Raw genomic sequence first — 9,517 nt, forward strand, 5'->3', positions numbered from 1 at the left:
TATTGACATATTGCCTAAAAAAGCTAAGTAATTTTTGTTACATTCACTCAAAACAAAGATTTTAGCTTTTTGTTCAAACAACTTATTAAAAATGAGCTGAAACAACACACTTTTTGAGATTTATTTGGGTCAACTTAATTGTTAGGTGTTAATTGTCTTAATTTTATGTTCGATCCACATTTTTAAGTTAACTTAAACGATTTGTGTTCTGGACAACATGAATGAATTTTGTAGAACCCTGCATTTCTACAGTGCTGATTTGTGTTGGGTCAACATGAAGGAATTAAGTGCTTATTAGTATTGTAACTAAGCGGTCTAAGGATAACGGAGTTGGGGATCCACATGCAGTTTATTAAAGAGTAGTCTTGCAGGGAATGTTCAAGAACAGGGACAAACAGGAGCATGTAGGTAATGCAATATAAGTAATCAAACACAGACAAATGGTCAGGCTAAATAATCTAAACACAAAAAGCAAGCAAAAGGTCAAAACAAGGGAATAGTAGACATAGGAAAACGCTTTGAAATGTTGGTAGGAATTACAAGACTCAGTAATGTGTGCGGGAGAGCTGAATTTATAATCCTGGAAATCAGTCCTTATGAGAGTCAGCTGTGTGTGTGCAATCAGGAGGAGAACAGAAACCGGTGTGTGAAGTGCTTGATGGGAGTTGTAGTTCATCAAGTGGTATGTGTGTAGTTCTCCATCGATCTGCAAATGCTCAATTGCTGGTGATCGGGACAAGTATTTACAAATTGAAGTGAACTGAACAATCAGGAAGAGAACAGAAACTGGTGTGTGAATTAACTGCTTATTAATATTGTAACTAAGTGGTAGCTGGATAATGGAGTTGGGGATCCACATGCAGTTATTTAAGAGTAGTCTTGCAGGGAATGTTTAAGAACAGGGACATACAGGAGCTTGTAGGTAATGCAATATATGTAATCAAACACAGACAAATGGTCAGGCTAAAGAATCTAAACATGGAAAGCAAGCGAAAGGTCAAAACACGGGAAGAATGGACAATAGAAAATGCTTTGTAATGTTCGTAAGAATAACAAGACTCAGCAATGTGTGCGGGAGAGGTGAATGTATAGTCCTGGAAATCAGTCCATATGAGAATCAGCTGTGTGTGTGCAATCAGGAAAAGAACAGAAACTGGTGTGTGAAGTGCGTGATGGGAGTTGTAGTTCATCAAGTGGTATGTGTGTAGTTCTCTAGCAATCTGCAAATACAAACACATTGTTACAAATATTTACAAATTGAAGTGGATTGAACATAAAACAATTAAGTTGCCCCCCCCCCCCAAAAAATCACAAATTGTGTTATTTCAGCTCATTTTAAATAAGTCATTTGAACAAACAGCAAACAAAATGTTTTGAAGGGAGATTACTTAGTTTACTTAAAGACAAACTCACTTCATTTTGACTTATTATTTCTTAAAACAAGACAATATTTTTACTTGTCTAGAAAATTCTTCTTATTTTATTAACTCCTAGATATTTGGACTACAAGACAAAAACTCCAAGAAGAGCTTTTTTTGTGCAGTGTAGAGAGATAAAACAATTCCTACAGTATGAGGTTCACCAATAAAACTTTGTAGTTTGTCAGTTTATATGTGGACATATCAAAAAACAGTTTTCTGTACCTAAAAAATCCATAAAATCATTGTTGAAACAACAGTGAACACTGGAAAAAATGATTCAAAGATGCTTTTTTACCCTAAGTGGTTCTAAACAATTTATTTGCGCTGAATTTAAATAAACAAACTACGTTAAACATTACTAAATTTAATTTGATTGATTCAATTCAACAAATAAATTGTTTGCAACAATTTTGCAGAAAACTTTTTTTAAAAAAGCTTAAGGAATTAATTATTAACATTGAGTATTTATCAGCAATAACAAACATTGAATGATCTTACAAAACACTATTACAAACAAGTTAACTGTGGACTTAAAAGCATGCAGAAAATCAAGTTCATATTTATATCTCATGTCTTATCATGCATCTCTAACTCGCACTGCATGCAATACATCGAAAACAAATACATATTTGGCGATTTCTACTCCTAAACGGATCGAAGAAATCGAAATATCTGAAGGAACTTGGCATAAATTACTATTATAAGGTTTTAAATTAATGTGGTATTAAAAGGTAAATAATTATAATCATAAATGTGAATGAATTTAATGGAATAGGATATTAATTGTGATTGTATATTCATAATGATGGTGATTATGTAACAACTAAGTGTTCTAAAAAATATCTTCATTCATTCATTAATTCATTCATTCATCAATGCTTAAAGGGGACGTATTATGCAAATATCACTTTTATATGTGGTTTAAACACAGCTGTGTGACAACAATCTGTGAAAACAGCCAGCTTCTAATGGTAAAAAAAGTGTTCAATTATTTATTTATTTTTATAATCACACTCAATAGAAACAGTCTGCAGAAACACTTTGATTGACCTTCTCTCTTTGTACGTGTCATCAGAGGGAGAAAACCCCGCCCACTAGTGACCATCATTCCCTCATTAACATAGGAGGTTAGTGTAGTTTTTAAATCTGCCACTATGCTAACACATAGGCATTTGTAGCTCCACCCTCTTTATAAAAAGAGCACTATCTCATTTGAATTTAAAGCGACAGTCACCAAAATGGCACAATTAGGATCAAAGCCTACAAGATTCAGTTTCAAAGAGTTATAAAACGTTATTTGTGTTGTATTTTGATCTGAAACTTCATATACACACTCTAGGGATATCAGAGATTTATTTTACATCTTGTAAAAACAGGCATGATAGGTCCCCTTTAAAACATGTGTATATTTCTTTGAGATATTATTTGCATTGGATCTGTGTGTTTAAAATTGCCTTTCTTTGCCAACTCGTGATCAAAATTGGTTTGATTCAGTCTAGAGGACATCATCTGTAAGCGGTGTACATTATTACAAGGAAATGATATAAGGTAAAACTTGGGCATTAGGGCTTATTTTAATATATTCCAAAAAAAAAAAAAAAACTATTTCTAGATGTAAATACGAATATGAAAATGCTACTAAACACCCAATTGGAGTCGGGTACTTGTGTGTAAATACTGGATACTTTCTAACAATGTGCTATGTAATATTTCTACACTTTCTGGTTTGTACTTTTACTGGCTAATGCAAAGGTTACTACAAAGCAATGCTATGGAAAAAAAATACTTGGTGATGAATCAATAATGTAAATAATAATTTGAGACTCGCCACTTAGTAAACAAACGTTACTTGTTTTTCATATCACATTTTTGGTCCTTAAGGAAAGAATGTTCTTATAATAAGTCAGTATAACCCCGCGTTATTCATGATTATATTGGCGATTAAAAAGCTACAATGATTATTTTTTTCCCCCACTTTGTTTTGTTTTTAATTATACACTCACCGGCCACTTTATTAGGTACACCCGTCTAACTGCTTGTTAATGCAAATTTATAGGCAGCAACTTGATGCATTTAGGCATGTAGACATGGTCCAGACGATCTGCTGCAGTTTAAACCGAGCATCAGAATGGGGAAGAAGGTGATTTAAGGGACTTTGAACGTAGCACAGAATGGGGAAGAAGGTGATTTAAGGGACTTTAAACGTAGCACGGTTGTTTGTGCCAGACAGGCTGGTCTGAGTATTTCAGAAACTGCTGATCTACTTGTATTTTCTCGCACAACCATCTCAAAGGGAACGGCAAATGCTTTGTTGATACCAGAGGTCAAAGGAGAATGGCCAGACTGGTTCCAGCTAATAGTAAGGCAACAGTAACTCAAATAACCACTTGTTACAACCGAGGTCTGCAGAAGGGCATCTCTGAATACACAACATGTCCAACCTTGAGGCAGATGGGCTACAGCAGCAGAACACTACACTCCTGTCCGCTAAGAACAGGAAACTGAGGCTACAATTCACATAGGCTCACCAAAATTGGATAGTAGAAAATTGGGAAAACGTTGCCTGGTCTGATGAGTCTTGATTTCTTCTGCAACATTTGGATGGTCGGGTCAGAATTTGGCGTCGACATAAAAGCATGGATCCATGCTGCTTTGTATCAACGGTTCAGGCTGGTGGTGGTGGTGTTATGGTGTGGAGGACCAATAGAGCACCTTTGGGATGTGGTGGAACGGGAGATTCACATCAAGGATGTGCAGCTGACAAATCTGCAGCAACTGCGTGATGCTATCATGTCAATATGGAGCAAAATCTCGGAGGAATACTTTCAGTACCTTGTTGAATCTATGCCACGCAGGATTAAAGCAGTTCTAAAGGCAAAAGAGGGTCCAACCCGGTGCTTGTAAGGTGTGCCTAATAAAGTGGCCGGTGGGTGTATTTTCCATCTCAGGTCCTGGAAATGACTAAACACCGCAATTAGGCCTTTTTAGCTGTTCAAACTGAACATTGTGTATGATTGTGTGCGAGTGTGTGTGTGATTAACAGAGACACAGAAACAAAGAAAGGTTTAATGAATGTGTGTGAGCACCAGTTTTTAAGAACTAGAGGAATTGCACAAATGTCAACCTCTCTGCTTTTCTTTCTGTTTGTGCCTCTCGTTACTTTACTTCAGTATTTGTTGAATTCATATTTAGATACTTTAAGTGTTCCAACAAAAGCGGAAGATTTATTTAAAGGGATAGTTCACCAAAAAAAGCATTGTTTCCTCACTGTTTACTTGTTTGTGAGTTTCTTTCTTAAGCTGAACATAATTAAGGATTAAAACTTGTAACCATTGACTTCAGTAGTATTTGTTTTTCTTGCTGAGAAAATAAATGGTTACATGTGTAATGGAGGTCAGATAGTGAAGTGCTATGCATGTAAACCGCACTCCTCTGACCTCAAAATGTGCTCTAGCGACAGATGTTGGAAGCCATGGTCTTAATCCTCCTTATTAGAGCAACCGACTCCCATGCAAAGAATCACCAGTGTGATCCTAGCTCATTGCAGATTGGGTGCAGTAGGACCGGTGGATTACACATGGGGGCTCGTCCGGGATCGGAGTGAGGTATAGGGGGGTGAGTTTAACGGAGGTCAGCTAGTAAAGTGCTGTGCAGTTAACCTCAATCCTATGACCTCAAAAGGTGCCCTATCGACAGATGCTAGAGGCGATGGTCTTTAGCCTCCTTGTTAGATCAACTAACTCCCATGCAAAGAATCGCCAGTTTGATTCCAGCTCAGACCGAGTTGGTTGCAGTAGGACTGGTGGGTTACACATGGGGGCTCGTCCGGGATGGATATGTGGTATAGAGGGGTGAGTGTAGCAACGGTCAGCTAGCAAAGTGCTATGCAGGTAAACCTCACTACTCTGACCCCAAAAAGTGCTCTATCGACAGATGCTAGAGGCCATGGTCTTTAGCCTACTTGTTAGAGCAACCAACTCCCATGCAAAGAATCACAGTTCTATCCCAGTTCAATGCGGGATGGGTGCAGTAGGACTGGTGAGTTACATGTGGGGACTCGTCCGGGATGGGAGTGAGGTGTAGGGGGTGAGTTTAACTAAGGCCAGCTTGCGAAGTGCTATGCAGGAAACCTCAATCCTACGACCTCAAAAGGTGCTCTACCGACAGTCGTTAGAGACCATGGTCTTTAGCCTCCTTGCTAGATCAAACAACTCCCATGCAAAGAATCGCCGGTTCGATTCCAGCTCAGACCGAGTTGGGTGCAGTAGGACCGTTGGTTTACATCTTGGGGCTCGTCTGGGATGGGAGTGAGGTTTAGGGGAGGTGAGTGTTATGAAGGCCAGCTAGCAAAGGGCTATGCAGGTAAACCTCACTTCTCTGACCTCAAAATGTGTTCTAGCAACAGACGCTAACGGCCATGGTCTTTAGCCTCCTTGTTAGATCAACCAACTCCCATGCAAAGAATCGCCAGTTTGATCCCAGCCAGTAGGATTGGTGGATTAAACAGTTTTTTAGCTTTTTAAACATATTTTCTGAACAGAGCACAGAAATGCTTAAGGTCTGAAAGTCAACAGTGAGTTAATTTTCTTTTTTTTTTTTTTTGGATGAATTATCCCTTTAATAATAATGTAATTACGTCTGAAAATTGACTTGTTTTTTTTTTTAGATTTTTTTTTTCCTTCGGGTGTGTGTTCACATGTTCACAGTTTATAAGCCTTAGCTTGCTTTCACAGTGGAGACATAACAATATCTCACTCCAGAAATCAACAATCCCGATATATCTGATGCTCAGAGGCTCATCAGATGCATATGGACTGATGGACAAAAACAAAAATCTGTTACAATGATTTGGTAATCTATGAACCCTCAATAAACTGTATAAAAAAACGATCATGTTCACTGTTGGTGGTTTTATTTTCTTGTGTAATGTTTTCTAGCCCTCTCTGAACTTCTCATGAATTCATATCCTTAACTCTATTTTAGATATCTGAGCCATGCATTCACAGTAAACACTGGTGATCTAAATATGTTTATTATAATTCTAAAATCATATCAAAAACCCTATTTTTGTGTTTATCGCTTGGGCCATAATTTATCCCACACCTTAAAGGGTCATTATGTAAGTTTGACACCCAGTGGATGAACTAGGTACTGCACTCCGTGATCAAAACACATTTTCCCTTGGCTCCTATTTTATGGTATAATATCTTAAAGATGTGTAAAAGGTGTACGCGTTTTATTATGTTTGCATAATCATTTTAAAGCTCTTGGTAAGTGATAAAATGTAACACAAATCTGCAAAGTGTATGATAAAGAAAAACACTCCTGGTTGCTGGAATATAACCAATAAAAATAGAACTTTCGTTCAGCCACATCTCTCAGGGGTTGATAAATTTTAGTTCTTGCAATTCTGTGCATTATGAAGAAGTTATTTCGGAAGTAGAACAGTTGAAGTATTATTTGTTTTATTCAATGTCCTCCAAAAAGTACAGGAGGTGGTGGGATTCATAATGTTCACAATGGTATTTTATTAGTTGGTATTTTAACCATGGATGAGGTAAGGGCTGTTCAACACAATCTCACGGCAATTCGTAAATTTTTCATTAAGTGGCTAATTCGTATGAATTCGTACGATCTAATTTTTTTGCTCATCCCCCAAATGAAGCTCGTCCCCCATGATTTGCTCATCCCCCAATGAAGGTTGGGGTTAGGGGTGGGGTTAGGTGCCACGCCTCCTTTTTAGAATCGTACCATTTCGTACGACTGAACTTGTACGAATTAGCCACTAAACTGGCAAAACCTAAAATATTTACATTTTCTCGTGAGATCAGGCTGGGCTGTTATGGTATTTTCTTTTCGATGATGTTCCTTGTTACATGTAAAAAATATCAACTACTTGCATATCCATAATTATTATAATGGATATAATTAAATAACACTTACACTGTAACAAATAAGAAGTGTAACGCAAAAAAAATTTTTTAAATTACACCCATTTTGAATTTTGAAGAGAAATAGAAGTACTTTATCCACTCAACAAATACAAATACTGGCTGCTTCGCACACCCCTAATATATATATATATATATATATATATATATATATATATATATATATATATATATATATAATTTTTTTATTTTTTGCACAACCCTAATATATATTTATATATATATATATATATATATATATATATATATATATATATATATATATATATATATATATATATATAATTGAAATCATATTTTTATCAGTTTGGCTATTAATATTACAAGATATAAATTGAGTTTTAATGTGTATGTGCAACTACGCAATACTTTTGTACTTGCACAAGCATTTCTTAGATATATGCAGGGTTTGAAATGAACCCCCGCCAACACCAGATGTGGGGTAAAGGAACGACTGTAGTGGGTAATGCAAATGAACACACTAGGCAATTTGACGGGCTTTGATTAATAAATGATGTCCTTCACTTTAGAAGTAATTATTATCCTCTAAAGGGATTCTCAAACATTTAAAAGCAAAGACTAAAGTGCGTCACACTGAGTGAAAAGCCACATTCTTAAAACCCAAAAACAGAAGAAAAAAAAAAAAAGATTCTTAAAGTGAATTCTGAAGTTGATTCAGCGATTCAGAATCAAGTTTAAAAGAAAATATCTGGTCACTCTTTATTTTAAGGTAGAATTATGAGAGGGGTCTGGCTGCAGACTCGGTGCAGTGCAATCTGAGCTGCATCCAATGCGTTTAATGCGCTCACCTAACCCCACCCGTCAAAGTGACGTCACTCACTCCATTGAGTGCAATGTGTCTGACATTGCATCGCTGAGTGATGCAATCTCAGCTTGCATCATAAAGGCTGCATCCAGATACTATTGAGAATTCTCGCAATTAAAGGTGCAGTGTGTAACACAGTGTGACACCTAATGGTCAAACGAGGTATTGCACTCCAAAATCAAAACCCTTTCTCATTCATTTTCTTTTCGGCTTAGTCCCTTTTTTAATCTGGGGTCACCACAGCGGAATAAACCGCCAACTTACCCAGCATATGTGTTACGCAGTGGATGCCCTTCTAGCTGCAACGCATCACTGAGAAACATCCATACATTCTCATTCACACACATACATTACAGACAATTTAGTTTACCTACTTTACCTATACAACATCTTTGGACTTGTGTGGGAAACCGGAGCACCCGGAAGATCCCGCACCAACACGGGGAGAACTTTGAGGTGAACATGCTACCCACTGCGCAGCTAGCAAACAAATAAACAAATAAATAAACAATGGATGTGTGTTAAGGTAAAGAGTTTGTATGTATACAAAAGGTTTGTATTTATAATTGTGTTAGTTTAAAGTTTTCATTAGTTTTTGATGATTCAGCACTATTAACGTCTGCTTAACATATGCATTATGCAAATGAATAAAATTTAATTTAGGCTTTACACATGCCACATAGTCGCTAGTTTTTTCAGTGATATGGTGCTCGTATACTATTATCGTAGTTTTGCAGCTTCAGTCATTTTAACAGGAACATTTCTTTAGAAACAAAAGTTGCTTTACAAAAGAAAAATATAATAATAAATTCAAAATAAATAAATACTTCTCCATTCATTCATTCAACGTATCCAACAAAAGTTTTACACAGCGGATTCCAGCTGCAACCCAGTACTGGGAAACATCCATACACTCTCTTATTCACACTCATACACTGTAGGGCCAATCCCGCATCTCTTTGGACTGTAGAGGAAACCGGAGCACCCGGAGGAAACCAACACCAACACAGGGAGCACATGCAAACTCCACACAGAAAAGCCAACTGACCCAGGCGGAACTCAAACTAGCGAACTTCTTGCTGTGAGGTGATAGTGCTAACCACTATGCCACCTTGCTGCCCTCTTCTCATTATATTAACTATAATCATAATTAACCATGAAAGGCAATATTGAACTGTCATTTAAAAGCAATTCTCATATTAATTCTGAATATAGCATAGATCTGGTGGCTTTATAGTAAAAAGAATTGACAAAAAGAAAAAGACTGCAGTTATTTGAGAGAGAATGTATGTTTTGCAGTGTTTTCCATATTGTGTGTG

The 9,517-nt window shown here is 36.8% G+C and overlaps 1 long non-coding RNA gene across 1 annotated transcript; it reads left to right on the top strand.

Annotated features, from left to right (window-relative positions):
- LOC147838973 (uncharacterized) lies at positions 1 to 7,390 on the top strand. The gene is made up of 3 exons (XR_015520789.1): positions 1 to 3,561; positions 3,605 to 5,498; positions 5,765 to 7,390. It is a non-coding gene; the product is annotated as an uncharacterized LOC147838973 (long non-coding RNA).
- The last annotated feature ends 2,127 nt before the right edge of the window (positions 7,391 to 9,517 follow it).

The sequence above is a fragment of the Danio rerio genome, chromosome 21 (assembly GCF_052040795.2).
Source record: "Danio rerio strain M-AB ecotype USA chromosome 21, GRCz13ab, whole genome shotgun sequence".
Taxonomy (NCBI): domain Eukaryota; kingdom Metazoa; phylum Chordata; class Actinopteri; order Cypriniformes; family Danionidae; genus Danio; species Danio rerio.